The sequence below is a fragment of the Anomaloglossus baeobatrachus genome, chromosome 6 (genome assembly GCF_048569485.1).
Source record: "Anomaloglossus baeobatrachus isolate aAnoBae1 chromosome 6, aAnoBae1.hap1, whole genome shotgun sequence".
NCBI classification, from domain to species: Eukaryota; Metazoa; Chordata; class Amphibia; order Anura; family Aromobatidae; genus Anomaloglossus; species Anomaloglossus baeobatrachus.
The window spans coordinates 260,289,621-260,317,214 of record NC_134358.1 but is presented as its reverse complement, the minus strand read 5'-3'; the positions used below and the strand labels follow the sequence as shown (position 1 = coordinate 260,317,214).

At 47.4% G+C, this 27,594-nt stretch overlaps 1 protein-coding gene across 3 annotated transcripts in view; it reads right to left on the bottom strand.

The window, feature by feature from the left end:
• The window catches only part of LOC142243191 (MARVEL domain-containing protein 3-like), a 91,486-nt gene extending 67,754 nt beyond the window's left edge, over positions 1-23,732 (bottom strand). For all 3 annotated transcript variants that reach the window (XM_075314833.1, XM_075314831.1, XM_075314832.1), the window contains exon 1: positions 23,624-23,732. The gene's annotated coding sequence lies outside the window, so the exon portion shown is untranslated. The remainder of the gene's footprint in view (positions 1-23,623) is intronic.
• Between the last annotated feature and the right edge of the window lie 3,862 nt (positions 23,733-27,594).

Genomic DNA, 27,594 nt, shown 5'->3' with positions numbered 1-27,594 from the left:
TAACTTCATTTTGTGTATACAGCTCCTGCAGAGCCTTGTGTGTCTCCGTGATTACAGACTACGGGTAAGATCTTTACTGTAGTCTAGTTATGCGGTTATTACTTACATCTTACCATCTGTCCCCATTCTATTTGAATGACTATAGTCTGTAGATTATCACATAAAGGGTCAGATGTACTGTAGTAACACAATATTACTGGATAATATAACAGTAGGATTGTAGTTTTTATCAATGGAGACATATAGATGTCATAAAGCTGTACACACACACACACACACACACACACATATACACACACAGTGGCTGGATTCTTTTAAAGGGAACCTGTCACCAGATTTTTACCTATTAAACTAAAAGAATCACCTTCTGCAGCTCATAGGCTGCATTCTATGGAGGTACACCTTGGCCCTGACTCCCCTTCCAGACCCCAAAAATAACTTTATAAAACTTGGCCGTTAGGTATGCCAATTACCTTGGTTCGCCAGATGGGCGGGCTCATTTTCTGCTCTTTTATCCCCTTCCTGCCGCTGATCGCTGTCCTCCTTCCTTGATTGAGGGGATGATGCCCTCCGTCATCCTCCTCGTCGCATTTTCAAATCTCTCGCCTGTGCAGTTTGGTCTGCTCGCGCAGGCACAGTTCGCTCTGCCATATCGCGGGCAGAGCAGAAAACAGCTGCCCTCACTTGCGCCGGTGAGCTAAATGCGCAGGCGAGAGACTATGGGCGGGTACGAGCATGGCGCTGGTGAGTTCATGCACAGCGCCGACCTTACCAGCGCCATGCTCATACCCGCCCATAATCTTGCCCCTGCGCATTTAGCTCACCAGCGCGAGCTATGGCAGCTATGTTTTCTGCTCTGGCCGCGACATGGCAGAGCAAACTGCACATGCGCGAGCAGACCAAACTGCACAGGTGAGAGATTTGAAAATGCGATGAGGAGGATGACGGAGGGTATGTTCCCACACTACGTTTTTTACCTGCGTTTTTGGTGCGTTTTTGCGGCAGAAATTTCTTGAGAAATTCTTGTAACCTTTCTGCAGACATTCCCCAGCAAAATCTATGGCAAAAAAAATTAGTTGTGCGCACACTGCGTTTTTTTCTTAAGAAAATTCTTTCGGTAGATTTTCTTAAGAAAAAGAATGAGCATGTCATTTCTTTTCTGCAGCTAACTGCGTTATTTACTACATTGAAAAAAATAGTCCTGATGATTACATTACAGTCAATGTCTTTTGTGTAGCATCGGATGGCACATAGAAGCACTTCCATGTGCATCCGATCCTACAAAAAACACATCGGATGCCGTATGTCCGCTCCGTTATTATGGAACATGTCCTATTCTGTTCCATGATAACGGACCGTGACTCATTACAAGTCAATGGGCCCGCAAAATCCCTGGAAGCCGCACGGAAGCACTTCTGTGTGACCTCCGTTGGGTGCCGGTGCAGTCTGTGTCCAGCTTCAGCCCCGCGGCTGCTCGCACAGTAAGTGTGTCAGTGTCTGCCCGCACTGCAGTATCAGCAGCTTCTCACACTGCAGTGCGGGCAGCCGCGGGGATGACGAGCGCTGCCGTCAGTAGGTTAGATGAGGTCAATACCTGCTGTGACGATCTCCTGCTCTCCTGACGTCAGCGCTTTCACTGCCTTCAATGCCCGTCTCGCGGGCGGCCTGAGACTGTCACTAGTGGTGACGTCACGGGCTCTCGCGATATTGCTGAGAATGCGGCGGGCATAGAAGGCAGTGACAGCACTGACGTCGGGAGTGCAGGAGATCATCACAGCATGTAATGATCTCATCTAACCTCCTGATGGCAGCGCTCGTCATCCCCTGCAGTGACCTGGGCTGACCCATTGATGTTAACGCAGGTCACTGCACTACTCTCTCAGCCAATGGTGAACATTCTGTTCTTCATTGACTGGGACAGTGACTATGGTGTGGATCGTCGTGGGACCCCCTTATTGGATTACGCTGGACCCGGATTTGATTGTTCTTTTAAATAAATTGGTGAAAGAGGGAATGTTTTGGGGAGTGTTTTTTCAAATAAAACCTTTTTTGTTGTCTTTCTTTTTTATTACTGACTGGGTTGGTGATGTCAGGTATCTGATAGATGCGTGACATCACTAACCCCAGGGCTTGATGCCAGGTGACAATACACATCTGGCATCAACCCCATATATTACCCCACTTGCCACCGCACCAGGGTAATGGGATGAGTTGGGGCAAAGAGCCAGGATTGGCACATCCAATGGATGTGCCACTTCTGGGGAGGCTGTACCCTTCTGTTTTTAGGCTGGGTAGCGTCCAATAACAGTGGACCTCCCTAGTCTGAGAATGCCAGACGACAGCTGTCATACCTTGGCTGGTGATCCAATTTGGGGGGGACCCCACGTATTTTGTTTTAAATTATTTATTTAATTTAAAATAACAGCGTGGGGTGCCCTCTGTTTTGGATTACCAGCCAAGGTGAAACTGCCAGCTGTGATCTGCAGGCTGCAGCCATCTGCTTTACCCTAGCTGGCTACAAAAGATAGGGGGGACCCCACGTCGTGTTTTTTTTAATTATTTATTTTTTGGCTAAATATAAGGCTAAGTACCCTTTAGTGCCACATGAAAGTCACTAAAGAGTGCTAGTTTAGAATATGCAGGGAGGTGGGACATTATATACTGTAGGTCTTTCTCATCTATTATCTATCTTTCTATCTATCCATTATCTATCGATTATCTATTATCTAGATTATTTATTGCTGTTAAAGCATTAAAAAACGCAGGGACCAACCTGCAAAAAAACGCACCAAAAACGCACCAAAAATGCGTTAAAAATGCATGCGTTTTTCCGTGCGTTATCGGTGCATTTTTTTAACGCAGGTGCGCTTAGGCTATGTTCACACTAGAAAAATGATTTTTCTTAAGAAATTTCTTGAGTGAAGGATTAGCGCACCTGCGTTAAAAAAAAACGCACCGATGACGCACGGAAAAATGCATGCGTTTTTATTGTGTTTTTGGTGCGTTTTTTTGCAGGTTAGTCCCTGCATTTTTTAATGCTTTAACAGCAATAAATAATCTAGATAATAAATCAATAAAAAACTTGTTTTAATTGATTGTATAGTTGTGGTTTATTGGGATATTTTGGTTGATATAAATCCTTGAGCTAACCTTCCTGCTTGCTAGGACGGTAGAAGTAAACTAGTCAGATCAACCCCTACTGTCTTCATGTTCCATGCTGCTAGGTAGAGAATTTCCATATCTTAATGAAAGATGGCCCTGCGACAGAATGTCTTTCCTGAGTGTTGAGAACCCATAGATCTGTATTACCGAGTTTCTTGAGTTTTCTGATCCAAATTCACCTTGTCCAAAAAGAGCTTTTATGATTACTCTGGCCTAATCCTGTCCTATCTTTTAATTAACCTTTGGACACAGAAAGTAAAAGTGTAAACCTTCAGCCCCTTTCAAGAGTGAGAAAAGGCATCCACAACCCTGGGTTGATATTTGTTAAAAAGGGAGAAGAATCTCAGGCACTCGTTGTGCTATCTTATGGCTAACATGTCTATTACTGATGACAGAGTGTGCTTGGCACTTCTTTATACTCGATAGGTGGACAATTCCCTGACATGGGAAGGTATCATGCAGAGAGAGGACAGCAGCGGCGAAGAGGGGGAGGGATCCACAGCAACAGGCATGAAGAGGCAATGGGGTGGCCAGAGGGAGAAGGCGGGCAACTAATCCCCAGAGCATCCACATGCAGCAAGATCCTATGTCAAGGGTTAGGTGTTCCCCAGTCTGGTGCTTTTGTGTCGCCCTGGGCAAGCCAGGGGACACAGGTCACAACACCACCGCACCCCACACTCCAGGTAGGCACATCACAGCTAACCAGAAATCCTTGTTGCCTTCCTCCAGGAGGCTGATGATGCACACCAGGGGGTGGGCCAGGCAGTGGGCTCCGCCCACCAAGGAGCTCACAGCTCTGGAGGCAGGAAGTAACCAGGCAGATAGCCCAGGCAGGGCAAGTGTGAGGAGCTAAAGTGGAGGAGTTAAGAAAGTGAAAGTAGAGAAGTAGAAAAGGAGGAAAAGCAAGTAAAGTGACAGAAGAGAAAGACAGCCTGAAGGGTCCAGCTTGGTGAGGGCCAGAACAGCAAGGTCAGCAACGGCGGTGACTGTCTGGAGGGGGACCGTTTGGAAGTTCCTGGAAGGACCCCGTTGGCTGTGTGCCCGGTGGTGGAGCAGTGTTCCGAAGGACAGTCAGCACCAGGGCAGGGGCCTCTCGGACCCCGGCAAGGCTAGGAGTCGCCAGATTTGCCAAATCCGTCAGTGACGGGGACGCAGATCCCCCAACAACCAAGTCCCGATTGAAGGCAACAGCCCAACCCGTATTGGAGAGACACCGCCACCGCCACGGCACCAGTTTCTCAGGGCCAGTGCCTGCGGGCAAAGTGTAGAGCTCCTCCGGCCCAGATTGCAGTCGGGGAGCGGGTAACCGGAGGGAATCCACCGCTACCATCAGTCAACACAGGTGCAAGGAAGAGGGACATCACCGTCACCTACCGGGAGTGCAGGTGCAGCCGTCTGTGGGACCGTCCTACCAGCCGTTGGTTTACCGTACAAACTGTGTCCGTGTGTCAGGCTGAGTGAGTACCATAGTGCCGCAAGGCACAGCGCTGCCCCCGCGTCCCTGCGCCCTCCAGGCCCTACACTTCACATCTCATCACCGGGCCCCGGGATCACCAGCCCCTACCCACGGAGGGGCAATACAACACCTGGCTGCTCCGCATCACCATCCCCGGGACCCCCACACTGAGCAGCGGTGGTGCAATCACCACAACCGTGGGTGGCGTCACGAACTATAACAATCCCCACACCCAACAAACACCCCCTTTCACTCACGGGCGAGGAGTGTCGCTCGAGAAACCCCGGGATCCGGCCCACAGCTCGAGCCACCAGGAGCAGCTGCCGGACCCGAGCAGAAGGGGTGAGCGCGGTGTGCTGACACCCTCCTCCCCGCCCGCGACACTTTTCTTACAGAAAGTGCAGACTACAAGAAAATGTGATTTGCAACCTATACTAAACCAAGATCAGCAGGGGCCTGACTACTAACAGCCTGACCAACACTAGAATGCTCAGGCACATGCCATCAAACGACCTGACTAGGTGGATTTAACGCCTTGGTCAACAGTTGGTGTCTGTGGGTGACACCACTGCCTCATCCCATGTGCTACGTGCTTTCCAACCTGCTGTCCAGGACAGATGCACTGATGCATCCCGCCCTGCACCTGTCGTTGCCTATTCGCAAACACCATCAGCAACCACGTCTACTTTCTTGTCCCAATGCAGCGTTCAGTTGTCCCTACACCAGGCTTTGGAACACAAGCAGAAATATGCAGCCACCCACCAACTTGCCCAGACACTAAACGGCCACATATCCAGACTGCTTTCCCTGGAAATGTTACCGTTTTGACTTGTAGATACTGAGTCTTTCCACAATCTCATGGCGGCAGCCGTCCCTTGTTCTCCCAGTGTGCTGTCCCCGTTTTACACAAGCATGTGTCCCAAAACATCACCCATTCCTTGACCAACTCAGTTACTGGGAAGGTCTACTTACCGCCGACACATGAACAAGTGCTTGTGACCAGGGAGACAACAATTCCCTGACAGCACACTAGATGAACCTGGCGGAAGCTGGGACAGCACACGTTTCTACTGATGCTTAGAATTGCGGGCCCTAATTCCACCAGGGTTTCCCCCACCATTTAAATAAATATGGTGAAATGCGGTGAGAGATGGTCCAGCTGTTAACGCTAATGTTCATACGTTGCATTTTTGCTGTGCTTTCTGCATTTTTTTTCATGAGTTTTATGCAAATTAAAAGCTGATTTTTACAGTAGCAGCAAAAGCTAGGAGATCTCAAATCTAATGCACATGATAGGAAAAAAAACACAACTATCTGAAATGGAAAACTGCTTTACTTTTAAAGAAACAGCAGGTCAAGTCTTTTGGCGTTTTTGAAGCTTTTTTTCAAAATTCAAAGCAATGAGAAAGTACAAAAACGCTATGTGTAAACATAGCCTAATAGCTGGAGGAGACGGGGTTTTTCTTCACTTTTTTAATTTGCTATATATGTACCGCCCCCAAGCCTGTAGCAGCCGGGCTGCTTGGATCCGGACCCGCTGTGTGGCTCGAGGGATCCTCCGGACCCGGGGGTCATGCGGGCACGCCAAATAAAAAGGGGGGACGTAGTTGTACGGGCTTGGCCGTATTCAGTTCGTGACACCACCCACGGTGTGTGGTGAAGTGGGACACCACCGCTGCTGCTGTGGGACACCCGGGGGAGATGTAGTGGCAGCTGGATGTTAACCCCTCCGTGGGTTGGTTGCCCTGGGACCCAGTGTCTCTGTGCAGGGTATGGCGATGGCAGGGGCCTGCACGCCCAGACGTACCAGGGGGTGTTTGGTTACTCACAATTGAAGGAATCACACGAGTCTTTTCGTAAACCAAGGTGCTGGTGGCCAGCCGCCGCGGCCGGTTGTATTCTGGTCCCCCACCTGGGCTGGTGGTCGCCGTCTTTTCCTCTGCACTAGTTTTTGTTGTTTGTTTGGACCTCCCGGTCTGGAACACGGGAGTCCGCTCCCAGCTTCTTGTGTACCTGAGGAGCCGTGCCCGTCTGACGCAAACCCGTGGGATCTACAGGCCCTGGCGGTGGCCCTATCCCTCTCTGTGGGTAGTTGTCTACTTTTCGTGACTTTGGTTGGGACAGGACCTAAAATCCTGCCCTCAATCGGTTGATTAGCTAGGCCGTTGGTTCTGGTCCTGGCTTCAGTGTCCGAGTACCCCCTCTGGGCACGGTTTCCGGGTCGGGTCTCTGGTGTCAGTACCGGTGGGCTCCAACCCTCTCCCGGTCCACCTCGGATCTCCGGCTGCCGTCTTCCCGTCACCTGCCGACGGAGACCACCGTCTGCCACCTAGCCAAGGTACCAGGGCTCCAACCCTGGCACCGTTCAACTTGAGCTCGAGCAGAGCTCTCACTCCAGCTGCAACTACCACCTCAACTCAAACTACTTGAACTACTTGTTTTTCCGCCCCGGGCTGTCTAGACCTCTAGGTGGGCGTTCCCTAACGACCTAGTCCCGCCCACTGGTGTGCCTGTCTTGCCCTGAGGGGGGGTGACTAGGGTTTCAGGTCAGCTGTATGTAACCTAGGTGAGGGATGGTGTAATGCGGGGGCCTAATGTGTGACTACCTGGTTTTGCCAGGGCGTCACATATACATGAAAGAATGTTTCCTATGTCTTCTGTACCGTAAACTCCATTTTAGCTTGCTTTGGTATGTTTTATAGTCACTCCGTAAAAGTGGTGTAATACTCTGCCAACATTGTTCCCAGCAGCGGCCTGGGATTCAGATGTGCACAGGCTTCTTCCCCATGCTGTTTCCATTCCATTTCAGGGCTGTTTCATCCATTTCAAAGATTTTACTGCCCTCCCCAGAGCTCCTGGAGGGTCTGCAGGAAAAATGCTGGATTTTCCCATTGACTTCCATTATACTCGTTACTCGAATCGAACCCCTTCCAAGCATCCAACCTGATCAATTCAAGTACCAAGAACTTGAGCATTTTAGTGTTCAATTTATGTATATCAGCTCACCGTGTACAAGATCACTCCTGGCCTCTCCCTGGAGCACGGACAGGCACTGCCACAGCCCGATATTGTAAATAGAAGAAAGAAGGAACATCCAGCTCTTCAGGCGAGGAAAGCCATGGTCTTTATTTTAGCATGCAGACAACGGATGACATGACCAGCACAGCACTATGCGTTTCAGGTGAAACAATCACCCTTAATCATGCTGGATGTTCCTTCTTTCTTCTATTTTAGTGTTCGCTCATAATTAATGCATATCTCTGGTCTTCTCTAAAACCTGTATCCCTGTATGAAGACCTATCGAGTTGTCTATCCATTCAAGTTAATTGCGGAGAGAGAAAGAAAATTGGCCTCTGTGAGGGAGAAAATCTGAAACAACATCAGGGGAGAGGATTTTGTCACTCCTATCCTATTTATGTAAGAATACAGTTTTTCCTCCTCAATGGTACACCCCATTACAGATTACTGGGATTGACCCACCATTTTAGGGAATCCATGACAGGAAGGAAGAGAAACAGAGAGAGGCTTCTAAAGATGAAATTAACCATTCTCAGACAAAGATGATATAGGATTGAAGGGTCCACCTGCTGAATTGGGCCCATTTTACTGCACGAATGTAAGATGTCGTTAGACCTAAACTGACATTGATATGATTAGAGACACACTGATCTGAGAAAGCATATAATTTTCTGACTCAAACCTTACTGTGTGAGAATTGGAAGGAAATATGTCTGAATTACTGAGTCCAGAAGGACACCAATAAAAGTACTGTGAAGTTGGGGAGAGACAGGATTTCTCCCAGTTTATTATTATCTACCCAGCTGTTCCAGAATTTCTATCATAATAGAAATCTGAAGAATTAGTCTCTTCACGGAGTTTCCCACTCTGGGCTCGAGATATCCCAAATGGAAAAGCTTGATAGTCAAGAAGTCGAACCATGTAGACCGTTTAAATTGACACTCAGAAATTTACGAGACGATAGGTGTATGGGCATATGGTATCAAGAATACTTACTATCTATAGAATCCATTACTCAGCTTTTGGAGATATAATAAAAAGAAGTATGGATTTGTGACGCCCTGGGAAAGCCAGGGGTCACAGGTCATAACATCACCACACCCTACACCCCGGATAGGTACACCAAAGCTAAACCAAAAAATCCTTGTTGCCTTCCTCCAGGGGCTGATGTTCAAACCAGGGGGTGGGCCAGGCGGTTGGCTCCACCCACCGACGAGTTCACAGTCCTGGAGGCGGGAAAACACAGGCAGTCTAGTTTGGAAATTAGTGGAAGTGAGAGTGAAGTGGTAGAGGAGCAAGTGAGAGGAGTTAAAGTGGAAGAGAAAGCGACAGTTGAGAAAGCCTGAAGTTGGTCCGGGTGTGTGCCCTGGACTGAGACAACAAGGTTGGCAGACGGCGGTGACCGTCTGCAGGAGAGGCTGATCGGAGGTTGCCGAAAAGACCGTTGACGGGTGGTGGCCCGGCGGTACCGGACCGGTATACAAGGAGAAGCCAGCACCATTGGCAGGGGCCTTTCGGATCCCGGCAAGGCTAGGAGTCGCCGTGAATTTGCCAAATCAGTCAGTGAAGGGGACCTCCGGGTCTCCCAACAACTAAGTCCCGATTGAAGGCAACAGTCCAACCGTAGGAGAGAGACACCGCCACCGCCAAGGCACCAGTTTCTCAGGGCCAGCGCCTGCGGGCAAAGAGGGGCTCCTCCGGCCCATATCCAAGCCGGGGAGCGGGTTACCGGTGGGAACCCAACGCTACCAACATTACATTAGGTGCAGGGACAGAGACCGTCACCGTCAACTACCGGGGAAAAGCAACAGCAGCCGTCCGTGGGAACCGTCTTTCCAGCTGTGTGTTTTACCGAGAACTGTGTCAACGTCTCAGGCTGAGTGAGTACCACCGTGCCGTGCGGCACAGCGCTGCCCCCGCGACCCTGCACCTCACCAGGCCCCGCACCCGGCCTGCCATCCACCCCTACCCCATCACCGGGACAACCAACCCCCTACCCACGGAGGGGAGAAATAACAACAAAGCTGCTCCCTGTCACCGCTCCCGGGATCCCCATACAGAGCAGCGGTGGTGTCCACACAATCACCACAACCGTGGGTGGCGTCACGGACAAAAAAATCCCCAAAACCAATCCCCCTTTTCACTCACGGGCGAGGAGCGCCGCTTGAGTCCCCGGGATCCGGCCCATCGCTCGAGCCACCGAGCAGCAGAGGCCGCAGCGGCAGCCGAACCCGAGCAGAGGGAGAGCGCAGCGTCCCCTCCTCCGCCCGCGACAGATTGACTCCATCCAAAAATATTCGGTAAGACTGGTGTTGGATGAAACAAACCCTTTAGATTTATAATTCAACAAAATGAGGAATTAAGCTTTTTGACTAGTAATAGAGTTGAGTATGACATTTCCACTTTTTGTGTAGGGGATCAAAACCAACACCCCTTTTTTCTTTAAGGCCTTGTGCGCGCTAGACGGAATTTCCCGTGGATTACCTGCATGTTTCGCTGCAGAAAATGTTCATAACATCTTTGCAGTGATTCACCAACAAATCCTATGGGAAAAAAAAAATGCTGTGCGCACTAGGTGGATTTTGACAGCTGCATGTTTTGCTGCGGGATTCCCGCAGAAAAAACAATTGCATGTCACTTCTTTCCGCAGGTAGCTGCAGGATTTCACTCCATTGGCAGTAATGTAATCGTGAAATCCCGCAGGGAATAACGCAGGTAGCAAATTCTGTGCGTTTCACTGCGTTTTTCTGCGTTATTCCCTGCAGTATTTCACGTTTTTCGGGACATAATGTTCATCACTGTCCTGCGTTTTGCAGGGAAGTGATGTCATTATGACAGGAAGAGGAAGCGGAGCAGAGTAAACACACACATCACACTCACACACAGACACAGACATATAGAATACACATAGAAATCAAACGTACATATTACAAATAGAAAAAAAACAAAAAAAAAAAAACATGAGCTCCACTGTATTTTTACCGTCCAGCCGAGGTAAACACACAGCGGCAACCCGGTATTCTCAGGCTGGGGAGGGTGAGGGCCAGGGTTAATGCCCCCCCCTGCAGCTGAGAATATCAGCCCGCCGCTGCCCCGGGACTCTCGCATCTATTATGCGACAGTCCCGGAGTGTCCCCGACTCTTCCAGATTGCCGTGATGCGGTGGCAATCAAGGTAATAATGAGTTAATGGTAGCGGATCGCTGCTACCAAGTCCCAGGCTTAATCATGGTAGCGTTTATGAGACAGGTTACATGATTAACCCGTAAGTAAAGTGAATAAACACACACATCGAAAAATCCTTTATTTTAAATGAAATAGCAAAAAAAGCCACCTCTTTCACCCCTTTATTAACCCCTCCCAAACATACAGCTCCGGCGTAATCCACACAGGTCCCACGACACTTGCAGACTGCTGCAGCCGTGTCTGACACACTGTACTGAATGCAGCCTCGTAACGAGACTGCAGAGGTAACCACAGGTCATGTCTCACGGTCGGTAATGTGAACACATTACCGCTCGTGAGAACTGCAGTGTGTCCTCACAGGGACTCTATCTATTGATTGATCTGTCCTCTATCTATTGATTATCTATCCTTCTATCCATCTATTTATCCCTCTAGCTATCCATCTATCTATATATCTATCTATCCATTATCTATCTATCCATCTATCCCTCTATCTATCTATATATATCCATTATCTATATATCTATCCCTCTATCTATCCTTCTATCTATCTATATCAGAAGGAAATTACCTTTTTTTTTTTCTCTCTTTTCTTTAATGTGCTTTATTGCATTGAATGCATTAAAACACATGTACCAACCTGCAGAAAAACCGCACCAAAACGCATGCAGATTTCGGTGCGTTTTTTTTGCGTTTTTTTTTTCTGCCGGTGCGGAAATCTTTCAGAGCCTGCAGAATTTTATTAAGAAAATTCCATTTTCTAGTGCGCACAAGGCCTTAGGCTAGAAACCTTTGAAAGCAAGATTTTATGGTATCCAAGCCTAAGTTTGTTACTACTAATTTTCTTGGTATAATCGATCCCATTCCCCCTCCGAGCTCTGGCATCATTGTTATTTTTGCTTTGAGAAATATTTTATATATTGGGAAAGAGGTCACAGGGAACCCCTTGTTTTTGTCTGAGGCCTTCTCAAGGACTACATACTGACTAACAAAAACTCGTCTTGATAAGATATAATACATAACTTAGAAGGAAGATGTAAGGTCTGAGGCTATCACTTAAACCAAAGAGATCTACAGAGTTAGAAAGGACTGAGGCATAAGTTAACTTTACAATGGACCCAAAATTTCCGTCTTAGGGTACTTTCACACTTGCGTTATTTTCCTTCCGTTACAATCCGCCCTTTTGGGAAACAGCGGAATCCGTTAACGGATTCCGCTGTTTCCCATAGACTTGTATGGGTGACGGATTGTACCAAAAGGAGCTGCGTTGCTTCCGCTGGGCGACGCTCCGTTGCTTCCGCCCAGCGGGAGGAACGCAGCATGTAACGTTATTTTGAGCAGCGGAATCCTCTGGATTTCACTGCGCATGCTCTTTTTTTTTTTTTTTTTTTTTAAATCAAACTTTATTTTGGCTCGCGGTGGCCGAACGTTCAGCTGAGCGCCCGGCCGTCGGCAAGCGACAGCGCTCAGCTGAATGACCGGCCACCAGCATGCCCGGCCGCCGGCAAGTCACAGCGCTCAGCTGAGCGCCCGCCCGCCGGCATGCCCGGGCGCCGGCAAGTGACAGCGATCAGCTGATCACCCGGCGGCCGGCTGCAGGGAGCGATCAGCTGATCACCCGGCGGCCGGGAGCGATCAGCTGATCACCCGGCAGCCGGCTGCAGGGAGCGATCAGCTGATCACCCGGCGGCCGGCTGCAGGGAGCGATCAGCTGATCACCCGGCGGCCGGCTGCAGGGAGCGATCAGCTGATCACCCGGCGGCCGGCTGCAGGGAGCGATCAGCTGATCACCCGGCGGCCGGGAGCGATCAGCTGATCACCCGGCGGCCGGGAGCGATCAGCTGATCACCCGGCAGCCGGCTGCAGGGAGCGATCAGCTGATCACCCGGCAGCCGGGAGCGATCAGCTGATCACCCGGCGGCCGGGAGCGATCAGCTGATCACCCGGCGGCCGGCTACTGGGAGCAATCAGCTGATCACCCAGCGGCCGGCTGCAGGGAACGATCAGCTGATCGTTCACTATAGTCTGCCGCTGGTAAAACCGGGAAAAAAAAAAAAAAAAAATCAAAACGAATTGCGTTGTTTTGCAGCATCCGTTGCATCCGTTGTGTCACTATATGCAACACATCCGTTGCATCCGTCACACAACGCAATGCAACGGATACCGTTCAACGCAAGTGTGAAAGTAGCCTTAGAAGTTTTACGTTAAAGCGCCACTCCAGAGTTTTGGATTGTTTTTTTTTTTATAAACAGGTTCTTTTTTATTTATCAATAAAATTACATAGTACAAATAACAGTTTGTTTCTCCTCAAAAACATGACAGAGAAAGGGAAAAAATGTTTGGAATCCTTTTAGGATTCACTCTCTAAGCTAAGTGTTTGTTTATTTAAATGTCCTTTTATTATGCCATCCCTCTTCTATAAGAAGCACTTTTTTTCTCCCAAGTATTGGGGGAAGTGGGGGGTGCGTCATATAGTCTGAATGTGGCTGCGGGGAATGAGGGTGCTGCAGTGGAGCGGGTCATCGGTGGCATGAGCAGGCTGCAGCAGCGCCTGCCATGACCACGTGGACCTGCTCATTACATATGCACGCCCATCCTCCCGCCCATCTCTCAGCGCTCAAGCCGGCGCTGACAGGTTGGCGGGATGATGAGTGGGGGATGCGTGCATAATTAACAGCCGGCCCGTGATCACCCCTGGCAAGTACAGCCTGGAGTGATCATGTGCGGCTGTATTCACTGCCCCCCGCACATCATCATCAGCGCGGGGTGCAGCGAATCAGTACACTCACCGATAACGATCCCTGCAGCACCGCGATGTCCTCCTGTCTGCCGGCCGCAGCTGTGTGGAGACTAGCGGTGCTCATGATAACATCATCGCTGTGCGAACGTGTCCACCCACAGCCGTGGCCCGCACAGACAGGAGGACATCGCTGTGCTGCAGGGATCGTGGCTGGCTCCACACAGGTCAGCGGCGCTGCTGCTGACACAGATGGGAGGAGGAGAGATTCTGTGTGGAGCGAGGAAAGGTGAGTATGAACGTTTATATTTTTTTTTGTGTGCCTCAGGATGCAGCACATATAGCAGGATAAGGGTATATAGCAGGATGATGGCATATACCAGGATGGGGGTATATAGCAGGATGATGGCATATAGCAGGATAAGGGTATATAGCAGGATGATGGCATATACCAGGATGGGGGTATATAGCAGGATGATGGCATATAGCAGGATAAGGGTATATAGCAGGATGATGGCATATACCAGGATGGGGGTATATAGCAGGATAGGGGTATATAGCAGGATGATGGCATCTAGCAGGATAGGGGTATATACCAGGATGGGGGGTATATAGCAGGATGGGGGGTATATAGCAGGATGGGAGTATATAGCAGGATGGGAGCACATACCAGGATGGGGGTATATAGCAGAATGTGGCCATTTGCCAGGATGGGGTATATAGAAGGATGGGGGCTATTCCAAGATAAGGGACATATACTGTATATGAGTCGCCCCCGGGCCACGGCGGTTGCCTCCAGGACTATTCTCCGCTTCTAGGGACGCCACGGGGATTTCTCTTTGGGGACGTACTCTGGTCACAGGTATGTCAGGTCGTTTACTTCTGAATCGTGACGCCACTCTCGGTTTGCGGTCAGGGTGAGGAATGACCGCCACTGCAGTTTAACGAGCATCTGGAGCTGATGGGATTTGCAGTTGGATGGTGTGGCCTCTCGAGAGTGAGGCTGGCCCTAGGGACTCGGGTGTATGTGTGTGGAACAAAAGGTCGCAGAATAACTCAGTCGCAGTCCAGAAAGTCTTTCAACCTGTTTACTCATGTTCAGCTGGTTTTGTGAGGTAACCCGGGCAATACTGAGATAGACCAGGGAGAACCAGGTATCCTTCAGGCTGGTAATAGGGGTGACCGTTGGCTCACCTTCCTAGCACTTCTTGTTTCGGACAACCCCAGACTTAAAGTACCGTGGGATTCATCCAGGGAAGTTGCAACTGCCTTTGCTCCCCTTTCTGGCCAGTTTGCTGGCAGCGTGGACCAAGGAAAAGATGGCTCTAGGCTCGATCCTCATTATGGGCCCCCTCATTGCTGCTGATGCTCGGGCTCTGTAATGGTTGATGAGGAACCTCTAGTCCCTCCACCTGCAGGATTTAGCAGACCACTAAATGGATGTCTGGCTTTAGGGACCTGTTCCCCGTGCGTGCTTCATTACCAGTAGTCCCGTACTCAACTGCCTGTTCTTTCTCTTCTGCAGGAGTCTTTCAGGCTGACTGTGTGGCAATGTACTCCCCCGCCAGCGGCCACTACACGTGCAGGGTCTGACTAGTGTGTTCGCTCTCCTGCGTTCCCACTTCAGACTCAGCTACCTCCAGCTCCTGTTCCCTTGACTGCCACTGCACAACTTCTAGCTTCCAGCCTCCCTACTGCACCACTAGCTGAGATATGGAGGCCCCGCCCCCTTCTGGGTCTGACCTGGGGTCCCCTCTAAGGTGTGTGTGAGACCTGGTTATTAGGTGTCTGTGCGTACACACCCTACTCAGCCTTTTGGATTACCTGTTTGCACTCACCCAGCATGAGTGCAGTACTCAGTGGTGCCTGACCAGGTCAGGGGCGCCACATTTATACAAGGCAGGAGGATCATTGCCAGGATGGGGTACCTTAGTAGAGAATTTGTGGACATTACGCCCATAACAGTGTCAGCAGCAGATCCTCGCCCCATAACAGTGTGTCATGACCACATTTTTTGCTTAAAATTTTATTTTCCTATTTTCCTTCTCTAAAACCAGGGTGCGTCTTATAGTCCGAAAAATACGGTATATATTTGTGTTTCTTCAGATATTTTATTATTCCATGCCAGATGGAGACCTGAGAAGTCTCGAAAGCTTGCTTTGTAACATCACTTTATTTTATTTTAGGTAGCCATTAAAAGGTATCACAACTACAAAATTATAATTTTGTTTCTCTCACTAGGAGCAATCAATCAATCAATCAATCAGAGAAAGGGAATAAACAGTGCACCAACAGTCCATGCCCCACATCAGTATGGGTCACAAAGTACATATTTTCTACCCATAATATAAATTACCCAACATCTTCAGTTACCATATGTATCCCACCAACACGCAATTCACCCCATTCCAGTAAATTATCAACTGGTTACCAGAAGGAGGACCTGGTCTCCCACACTGTCTTGCAGCAGTACCGAGGAGGGAAGGCTCAGAGTATCCAACCACGCCACCCAGATCTTATAGAACTTATTCAGTGCATTTCTTTTAAGATATACTCCCCTCTCCAGCCGAAGTATAGCGTTAACTCTCTCCCTAAAATCCCCGATGGCTGGAGGAGCCGGATCCAACCAGTGGTAGACCAACAGTTTTCTGGCCTGATATAAGAGATGTGTAATACCGACCATCACCAGCGTACTCAAATCCACCCCCCCTCCAGGAGATCCAGAATACAAGTAACAGGTCTTTGCTGTAGACGTATATTAAAAACTTGCCCGATCAGTTCTAATACTGACCTCCAGTAGTCTGCAATATTCCCACAAGACAACATCATATGTATCAGATTAGAATTCTCCCACCCACACCTAGGACAAAGATCATCCGTCCGGATCCCCATCTTATGTAATAGACTAGGTGTCCTGTACACTATATGCAAAAAGAATAGCTGCGACAGTCATTGGCCTTCAGATACAGCAAGGCTTGGAGTCTGAGACAGGACCTCATCCCATTGTTCATCCGTCATGGGGCCTAAGTCCCTCTCCCACTTATGTCTTGCTTGCAAAGGGAATTTGTCGAGGTACCTGGATAGCATCACTGTATATAACCTAGAGATAATACCATAGGAGTGGTCAGATATCAGCAAGTCAGTAAGAGTGTGATTCTGCTCTATACTAATGCCCGTATAACGTGTCTGTGTCTCGTAGGCATGCCGGAGTTGCAAATATTGGTAAAAGGAATGGTGCGGTATCCTAAACTCAGTTTGGAGCTGGTCAAAACTTTTAAGTGTGTTATTTTGAAGGATCTGAAACACCAAAAGCACACACCTGCTCACCCACATTCTCCAACCCGGAAGTTTCTGCAGCTCGGCCAGTCCGTGGTTATGCTATAAGGGCCAGTACTCTGTCACTCCTGATATTCCCAGCAACTCCTTCCCTCTATCCCACACCTTGTATAGCAATGCCAATGTTGGCTGTGGTGGTCTTTCTCTGGGAGAGTATCCTGCATCCAAAAAAAGCCTCCAGGTGTCCCCACTTTGCAAAGCCCTTAACCAGTTTACCCCCAACGTTATATGCCTCATCCTTTCCCGATCCCCTAAAATGCTGCATCTCAGCTGCAACATAATAAACCCACGGGTTGGGAACTGCCAGACCCCTGTCCTCCTTCCCTCTCTGCAGGGTCTCAAGACGCATTCTGGCCTGTTGCGTTTTCCACAAGAGTTCCCGGCACAGAGTATTGATTTTTAGAAAAAAATTCCAGTGGATCTATACTGGGGCGTTGTGGAGGAGATACAGAAGTTTGGACATCAGCATTATTTTTTATAAACTAGTTCGGCCAGTAAGAGACAGCGGGAGTCAACACCAAGCATCTATCTTATTCCTAGACTGAAATAACACTGGCTTTGTTTTTTTTTGTTTTTTTAAAAGTGGTGCTTTATTTCTAGCGATTGCTAGCGATGTCGAGCGCGATAGCACCCGCCCCCGTCGTACGTGTGACATTTGGTGATCGCTGTCGTAGCGAACATTATCGCTACGGCAGCGTCACACGCACATACCTTGTCAGCGACGTCGCTGTGACCGCCGAACAATCCCTCCTTCAAGGGGGAGGTGCGTTCAGCGTCACAGCGACATCACTAAGCGGCCGGCCAATAGAAGCGGAGGGTCTGAGATGAGCGGAACGTAACATCCCGCCCACCTATTTCCTTCCACATTGCCGGTGGAGGCAGGTAAGGAGATGTTCGTCGCGCCTGCGGTGTCACACATAGCGATGTGTGCTGCCGCCGGAACGACAAACAACATCGGTACGTACGAGACAATTTTTGGTGTTTGGACAACCTCTCCAAAACCAACGATTTTTGTCTCTTTTGCAATCGTTTAAGGTCGCTCGTACGTGTTACACGCTGCGATGTCTCTAACGACGCCGGATGTGTGTCACAAACACCATGACCCCGACGATAAATCGTTAGCGATATCGCAGTGTGTAAAGCCCATTTTAGTCTCCTGATCACGGTCTTATACTCACATACCATTGTCTTCCTCTGTATTCACAGTTTTCCAGTCAGTCTTTGGCAATTTGTAACCTGCCGTCACACATCTCCAGTGTTTCATGAAGCGTGCCGGAGGTCACAAATCAATACAACTCTATGGGAGCTTCATTCTCGCTCTGATAGAGCTGAATTGTGTGCTCGGGATGTAACTTCTGACTTCCGGACAGTCATATGTTCCGGACACAACATGGCACTGTGTGACCGGAGCTAAGCTGAAAAAGAATGAAGCTGCTGGTAGGCAAGTATAAGACTGGGGGCAGGAGACTTGCATTTAAAGCAAGCACTCCAGAGCTCAAAAGAATGCTGGATTGGTGCTTTAAAGATGAATGAATAGGATTAATCCAAACCTTCAAAAATCTAACTTCAAAATTAGCAGTCGTAAAGGGTTTAAAGAAGACGTATGCCTGAGGAAAAATTGGGAGATATCTGGTCTCTTGTTCATAACATCATTTAACAAACCCATATCCTCCAAGGAAAGAGCTGATATCTTGAAATTTTAGCCATAGCAGCATTAAATTTAGAAACAATTTCCCAACTTGCAACCTGCAATTCATCAAATAGATATTTACAGTGCTGGCCAAAAGTATTGGCACCCCTGCAATTCTGTCAGATAATACTCAGTTTCTTCTTGAAAATGATTGCAATCACAAATTCTTTGGTATTATTAACTTCATTTATTTTGGTTGCAATGAAAAAACACAAAAGAGAATGAAACAAAAATGAAATCATTGATCATTTCACACAAAACTCCAAAAATGGGCCACACAAACGTATTGGCACCCTTAGCCTAATACTTGGTTGCAAAACCTTTAGCCAAAATAACTGAGAACAACCGCTTCCGGTAACCATCAATGAGTTTCTTACAATGCTCTCCTGGAATTTTAGACCATTCTTCTTTGGCAAACTGCTACAGGGTCCTGAGATTTGAAGGGTGCCTTCTCCAAACTGCTATTTTGAGATCTCTCCACAGGTGTTCTATGGGATTCAGTTCTGGACTCATTGATGGCCACTTTAGTAGTCTCCAGTGCTTTCTCTCAAACCATTTTCTAGTGCTTTTTGAAGTGTGTTTTGGGTCATTGTCCTGCTGGAAGACCCATGACCTCTGAGGGAGAACTAGCTTTCTCACACTGGGCCCTACATTATGCTGCAAAATTTGTTGGTAGTCTTCAGACTTCATAATGCCATGCACACGGTCAAGCAGTCCAGTGCCGGAGGCAGCAAAGAAACCCCAAAACATCAGGGAACCTCCGCAATGTTTGACTGTAGGGACCGTGTTCTTTTCTTTGAATGCCTCTTTTTTTCCCTGTAAACTCTATGTTGATGGCTTTTCCCAAAAAGCTCTACTGTTGTCTCATCTGATCAGAGAACATTCTTCCAAAACGTTTTAGGCTTTCTCAGGTAAGTTTTGGCAAACTTCAGCCTGGCTTTTTTATGTCTCGGGGTAAGAAGTGGGGTCTTCCTGGGTATCCTACGATACAGTCCCTTTTCATTCAGATGCCGACGGATAGTATGGGTTGACACTGTTGTACCCTCGGACTGCAGGGCAGCTTGAACTTGTTTGGATGTTAAGGCCGCTTTACACGCTGCGATATCGGTCCCGATATCGCTAGCGTGGGTACCCGCCCCCATCTGTTGTGTGACACGGGCAAATCGCTGCCCATGCCACACAACATCGCCCAGACCTGTCACACGTACTTACCTGCCCGGCGACGTCGCTGTGACCGGCGAACCACCTCCTTTCTAAGGGGGCGGTTCGTTCAGCGTCACAGCGACGACACAGCTGCGTCACTGAACCGCCGCCCAATACAAGTGGAGGGGCGGAGATGAGCATGTAACATCCCGCCCACCTCCTTCCTTCCGCATAGCGGCCGGGATGCAGGTAAGGAGAGCTTCCTCGTTCCTGCGGTGTCACACGGAGCGATGTGTGCTGCTGCAGGAACAAGGAACAACATCGTTACTGCTGCAGTAACTATATTTGAGAATGGACCCCCATGTCAACGATGAGCGATTTTGCACGTTTTTGCGACGATGCAAAATTGCTCATAGGTGTCACACGCAATGGCATCGTTAATGCGGCCGGAAGTGCGTCACCAATTCCGTGACCCCAATGACTTCGCATTAGCGATGTCGTAGCGTGTAAAGCCCCCTTTAGTCAAGGTTCTTTATCCACCATCCGCACAATCTTGCGTTGAAATCTCTCATCAATTTTTCTTTTCCTTCCACATCTAGGGAGGTTAGCCACAGTGCCATGGGCTTTAAACTTATTGATGACACTGCGCACCGTAGACACAGGAACTCTCAGGTCTTTAGAGATGGACTTGTAGCCTTGAGATTGCTCATGCTTCCTCACAATTTGGATTCTCAAGTCCTCAGACAGTTCTTTGGTATTCTTTCTTTCTTTTCTCCATGCTCAATGTGGTACACACAAGGACACAGGACAGAGGTTGAGTCAACTTTAATCCATGTCATCTGGCTGCAAGTGTGATTTAGTTATTGCCAACACCTGTTAGGTGCCACAGGTAAGTTACAGGTGCTGTTAATTACACAAATTAGAGAAGCATCACATGATTTTTCAATCAGTGCCAATACTTTTGTCCACCCCCTTTTTTATGTTGGTGTGGAATTATATCCAATTTGGCTTTATGACATTTTTTTTTTCATTTTTTTTTCATTGAAGACAAATTAAATGAAGATAATAATGCCAAAGAATTTGTGATTGCAATCATTTTCAAGAATAAACTGAGTATTAGCTGACAGAATTGCAGGGGTGCCAATACTTTTGGCCAGCACTGTATGCTTAACAGAATGAGGAATATAGAACTTCAATATCTGGCTTCTTCCAAGCCCTCCTAATCAGAGGCTTAATTTTCTAATTTATAGGGGAGATTCTAGATTTATTAAGTTGAAAGCCCTTAATCATCTGGCGTGACCTGGCTGGTTTTTTTCTCTTATACTTGCATAGTGGGTCTTACAGCTTTTAGTAAAGCATATATAATTTCAGCCTGGAATAAAGACAGGCTCTCGAAAACCTTCTTCCTCTGAGAATACATCAAACACCTATATTCTTCATCATTCTTATCAATCTCAGGATACATTCTTCTCTGATGAATCAGACAGGTAAACCTGAGTATTAAATCGCTTTTCTGAGGAACTACAGGGAAAAGCCCTTTAAAATTCCTTTATAGTATCACAAAATTCAGCTTTTACATTCTCCTTATATTCTGAAGAAGTGAGGGACATTTGTCTTATGACCTTATCCACACACAGCTGCCATAAAAGTTTAATGTAGGAGATAGGGAGCTTCTGCACATACCCTACCTTAAGAGTGGTGTTCCTAGGGGTATTCTTCTGACCCAAACTGCAATCATAGCTGCCTGTATTTTCAGTGTGCTAAGAACTATCTCCATCATTCTGCATGGTTACAGGACAGCAGGAACACTTTATTAGACAAAAACAAAATGTGAGCTGGCTGGCTTCTATTTAAAAAAGAGACGCTCGGACTTCCTGACTCCTTTCCTCAGCCACATTTCTGCCGCAAGCTAATGGTCAAGGGGAAGAACAGACCACTGTCCAATAGGAAACCTCACTGGGTATTAAAGGAGCTCGACCAGCACAGAATAACTGTTCATACCAAGAACAGGCACTTGTGCATCATGGCGGGATTAACATTCAACTGCACCTTCCCACCTGCATCACTCTTCTTCTTCGATTGACAGTTTTGGCTTCAGAGCACTAAGCGCTTTTATTGGTTTGAACAGTCATTCCGTGCTAACAGAGTCCATTTAAGGACAGGATCTTCCCATGAGCACCCTCACTTTCTGGTACAGCTAGCCCCAAGCCAGATTACCACTTCAGAGGAGGAGAGGAAGAGGAAAACCATCCATTGCAGCCTGTATGTCACCAGCATGGAAGGAGGCGTCCACTGGATTCAGACAGGAGTCCATCAGGAGAAAAAAGGGACCCAGCAATTGATTTGAACAAAAGTGAAAAAAAAAATAGAACAAGGGACCAGATTAACAGCGGCTCATAGAGGAGACATGCTTGTCCAGGTATCTCTTAGCGCTGGCGGGATAGAGGCTCTGCAGCTTCGAGAGAGCTCAAGAGGAACAACAAAGTCTCTCTACTCTGTCCTTGGACATGAAACCCTAACTGAGACGCTAAGGGGTATTACCCCTTTAAAGAGATGCTGGAGGAAGTCAGTTCCTGTTTACAATCCCAGTAAGAATGATTCGCTCACTAGCGCTATCATGGGCATAAGAGAAATATTTATTTTTTTGGTTGCTATTGATTTGTCAACTAAAAACAGGGGAAGTTTGTGGCGATAGGTCCTTCTTCAGGCTTAATTATATGTAAGGTTAGAGATGTAGCAGAAAGTGATACAATACTGCACAAAGTTCCTACAACTATCCCTTTGGAAAACTGTGTTTAGTAAAGCAAGAAAAAAAAAAAAATTATTCCTTTTTTTATAGAAGTAAATGAGTAAAACCTCGCCAAAACCACAATTGATAAAACTTGCATATAAACCGCACAGTGAGAATGGGATTTCAGAAACATCTATTTAAAAGGTTTAAAACCTCTGCTGTGAAAAGTTGATTTTTTTTTTTTTGTAGTACTCCCCAATGATACACCACAACCTGGCTTTTGTCAAAAGCTGTATTTTACTTTATATTTCTATGAAAGATGTAATGGATTTATAATTGCATATACATAAAAATGAGAGAGAGGTGCAACAGCTACAACAAACTACAATTACCATTTTATTACATGTGGTTTATTTTGTTTTTGCAACCAATTAAATTGGCACAAAAACATAATGGAAATAGGACCATCATATCCCCCAGTTCTTGACAAATGGGGACCGCTAGAGATGACAAATGGTAGATTAAATATTTAGTAAAACTAATGCTAGAGAAAAGCTAAAAGTATTGTATTCACAAAATGTATATAATTTACATTCGCTACTTTCATTCTTGAATTCTTCTGCAGCGGAAGAAATAAGGAAAATCTTTGCAAAGCAGAAAGGAATAAAACAGGTAAATAAGTATGAATTGCTCTATAAAGTGTAAGATGTGACAGCAGTAATAATGACATTTGAAATATCAGAGATGAACAATATTATAACTTATTAAAAAAAAAAAAAATGAAATTGCCATCTCTTTAAATGAGAGAACTGTAATGCGATAATATGTATTTTTAATTTCCAGATCATACAAAAGTTGCTGTATATGTCTCTGTCTTGGGAGTTGTTCACTTTAACACTAGAACTACTGAGGTAGTCATTTTGACTACTTTGCACTATGTATTTCTATATAGGTGTCACGAGTCCAGTAGTTCTAGTGTTAATACTATGTCGTTTAGCAATAAAATCACAAGACGAAACAATCACAAGACGACCTGTTCACAAGTTCTTACTAATTGAGGCACCTTTGACCACATCATTACCTTCATTCTCCGTCTTACCCAGCAACTAGATCCCAGAGACGGCTTGCAAATTTATATCTAAAATACTTCCATCTAATAACTTACCTTACTCAATACAGTATCTTGTGTAAGTCAGTGAGTAAATGTGAGCAGGTTGTTGTTATCACCTTGAGATCTCTGAGAGCAGAGAGGAGTTTCAGGAGAACAGGTGAGACAGGTCTGGCAACTACAGCTCAGGAGGCTGGAACTGGATAGGTTACCATTACAGGTGACACAAGCACCACCTTCAACACACCTAGTTTCTGGCAAAGGGGCTCGTGTGTGATAATATTAGTTACATCTGAGTATATGAAATCAGATATACCAATACCAATCACACAAGAGAGATGTATGGTAGATTTTTCTTTCATAAGCTAACACACAAATAAACTGCATGCATGTGTATATCTGATCCATCCAGACATACACTACTGGTCTTGTAATCCTTCCTAGGTTTACACTTTATGGACCTGTACACACATTGCAGATTTGTTCCTGTTTTTTGTGCAGATTTGTCACTAACCAGAAGTGTTTCCTGATACCAGTGAAGTAAATGAGAATCCTGAAGTCTCATTCAGACGTGGGTTATTTTCCTTATAGATTTAAATCTGCAATATGTCAATCCTTTAAGGCTATGTGCGCACGTTGCGATTTTCGCAGCGTTTTTTGCGCATTTTTCGGGTGCGTTTTTAGTCTAAAAACTGTATGACTTTGCTTCCCCAGCAAAGTCTATGAGATTTCATTTTTGCTGTCCGTACAGTGCAGTTTTGTTTTGGGTGCGTTTTTGTTCTGACTACAAAGATGCAACATGTCCATAATTTCTGCGTTTTTCTCTGCGTTTTTCACCCATGTAATGCATTGGAAAAAACGCAGCAAAACGCACCAAAATGCGCAAAACGCATGCATTTTTAACGCTGCGTTTTTGCTGCGGGTGCGGGTTTTTTTGCTTTTTTTGCAAAAACTCACAAACGCTGCATCTTTGTGGTCACAAAAAAAAAGTCAACGTGCGCACATAGCCTAAGTGTTTTTTTTTATGGCAGATTTCAGCCATACTAATGAGTGGGCAAAATTCTGCAACAAAAACGCATGTAAAAATGCATCAGAAACGCTCCAATTTTACTCAGCATTTTTTCTGCCAAGAGATGTGTACCGCCCCTGGGCTCAGCCAGCTGCCGAGCCGCTCGGATCCGGGCTCGTTTCTGGTGGGTGGCTCGAGCTCCTCCCGGACCCAGGGGGTCACGTCACTCTGAAGGGATGCTGGTGCTATGTGAGGGGTGGTGTTCGGTGGGGAGGTCCACGGCCGGGGCCGCAGTTGTTTGGGGATTAAGTTCGTGATGCCACCCAAGGGTTATGGTGAATGGATGGACACCTCCACTGCCGTTGACTAGGCTCCCGGGGATGGTGTTGCGCAGCTTGGTGTTGACCCCTCCGTGGGTAGGATGATGATGGTCCCAGGGGCCCGAGGGAGGTGCTGAGGCGGGGGGATGCGTGCTGGTGTAACTGTGTGGTGCGCGGCCCGAGGGCACTGTTGTACTCACTATTACAGACACACTGGAGTCTCTAGTAAACCAAACAAGATGGTGGACGGTGCCCTCAGCCGGCTGCGCTTTTCCCCCTTTTCAGGTTGGTGGTTTCCGCCTTTCTCCTGCACCTCACTTTTGGTAGAAATGATGACGCCTATGCCTGAGCAACGGTAGTCCGCTCCCCAGCCTTGTGTGTGCCGGTAGAGTCCGTTTGCCCGCAGACGCTGACCCGTGGAATCTCGATGCCTGGGCGGTGGCTTTCTATCCCTATCGTTGGGCTGTTGTCTTCAGTCGGGTCTTAGGTGGGAAAGGGCCTAAAGTCCAGTCTTCAATAAGTACATTTGACTCGGTCCAGTGGTTTCTGGGCCTTGTACTGGGTCTGAGTACCCCTCCTGGTGCTCCGGTTTCCAATCGGTACCTCGGTTCGGTACCGGCGGGCCACTACCTGGTCCCGGTCCCTTACGGTTCCACCGGCTGTAATCCCAGCTCCTGCAGGCGGCCACCACCGTCTGCCTCCTTGCCACGGTACAAGGGCTACGACCCCGGCACCGGTCAGTGTTGTCGCTGCAGTCCTGACACCTCAGGCCTGCGGCACTTGAACTTGACTCCACTCCACAACTAAAACTGACAACTCTGTTTGTTTCCTGTCTCAGGTCCTCTGGACCTGGGTGGGCGTGGCCAACCACTTGGCTCCGTTCCCCTGTTGTAACCATTGAACACTGAGAGAGGTGACAAGGTTTTGTAGGTTGGCTGCTGTCACCTTATTAGGGGGGAGGTGTTTGTGTAAGGGCCTACCTGTGACTACCTGGCTAGTCGAGGGCGTCACGAATGCACTAGTGGTGCAAAAAGTTCTGCACATACACTAAACCTTAAGAAATAGACAAGGTAAATTAGTGATAGAAAGACAATAACAGAAGTAAAATAACATACCGTAATACACATGGATGTTTAATAGCTGTGAGTTTATTATGTCCTTAATGACTGTGGGATTTTTAGAGGTGAAAAAATAAATCTGTAAACAAAATATGTGTAAAATAAAGTTTCATTCTTAAAAACTATGTGGACTATTGCCACATCACAAAACCACATCCATCACAGTAAAGCCACAGTGGTTCTGGAAGCATCTTTGAAAAAGTCTCATGTAAATACGCGTTAGGGCTATATTCACACATCCGTGTGTCATGGTCTAAACATGGTCATGCCGTGGGTATCCTGACCCGAACTTAGGAGACCTGCAGCATCTAAATTTACACTCCAATCACAGCACTCAGTTGTGTGAATATAGCTTAACGATAAGTGCACTCAATGTCTTTTTCAGGCGGTACTTTCCATAACCTTCCTAAAAAGGTGCTAAATAAACGCTAAAAATAGATATATAAATATATGCAGCTATAATGTAAAAACAACTTGCTGTACATATATCCAGACTTTTGCGCTTCTTTCAACTGCTTCAGGTAACCAAAGATGTAAAGACGTTAAAAGAAGTAACCTGACCTCCTATGGAGGAGTGAAGACGTGCTTCACTTCAGCTCCCTCACTGAAGGAAGGGTAGAACAGCCTGGCGCAGCACGTGAGATTTTTCTACCAGGACTAGAGGAATACAGCGCTTCTTCATGGAGCCTTCGGTGATTCCCACCACTAAGCAAAGTGAAAATATGGCCGCCGGCACTTCCAGCTATGTGGCGACTGCCGCATTCCATGGCAATGCGGAGATTAATCTGCTAATGAAGCCTAAGTCCCAACAAACACTGGCTCGTCAGTCTTCTGTTTAGAACATAGGAGCCACCATCAAGCAGTTATTGGGTGAAGCTGCTGCCGGGGAACTTGACCTGCAAACTATGCCAATCATCACTCTGACAGTGAAAAACATGGTCGCCCTCCATGCAGATCTAGGATTGCATGGTATGTCGCCAGAGGCCACACCATTGTATGAAGGACCAGAGTATGAGACCTATTCAGGGCCTTTCTCAAACAAACCGTGCTTCCTGTGATTTGCTTATGGCTGGAAACACACCTATGTGAGTAAAATCGGTCCGAGTTGGCTGAAAAAAACTCGGATGATTTTAGTTCACGTTAGGTCAGAGTTAGTGATGAGCGAGTATGCTTGTTACTACTCGGTACTCGCACGAGTATCACTGTACTCGGGCTACTCGGCGGGTACCGAGTAATTTTGCAATACTCGTGCTTTACTCGTGGTCTTGATTTCTGCATGTTGGTGCTCTTTTGAGAGCCAGCCCTCATGCAGGGATTGGCTGGCAGACCACTGCAATGCCACAGCCCTGTTAGTTGTGGAATTGCAGTGATTGGCCGGCCTGCACAGCGTGACCGAGCCTTTATACCGGCCGCCGCGCTGTGCTCTGCACACAGCCATCTCATATTCCCTGCTTTCCACGCCCACAGGCGCCTATGATTGGTTGCAGTGAGACACGCCCCCACTCTGAGTGACAGGTGTCACACTGCACCCAATCACAGCAGCCGGTGGGCGTGTCTATACTGTGCAGTAAAATAAATAAA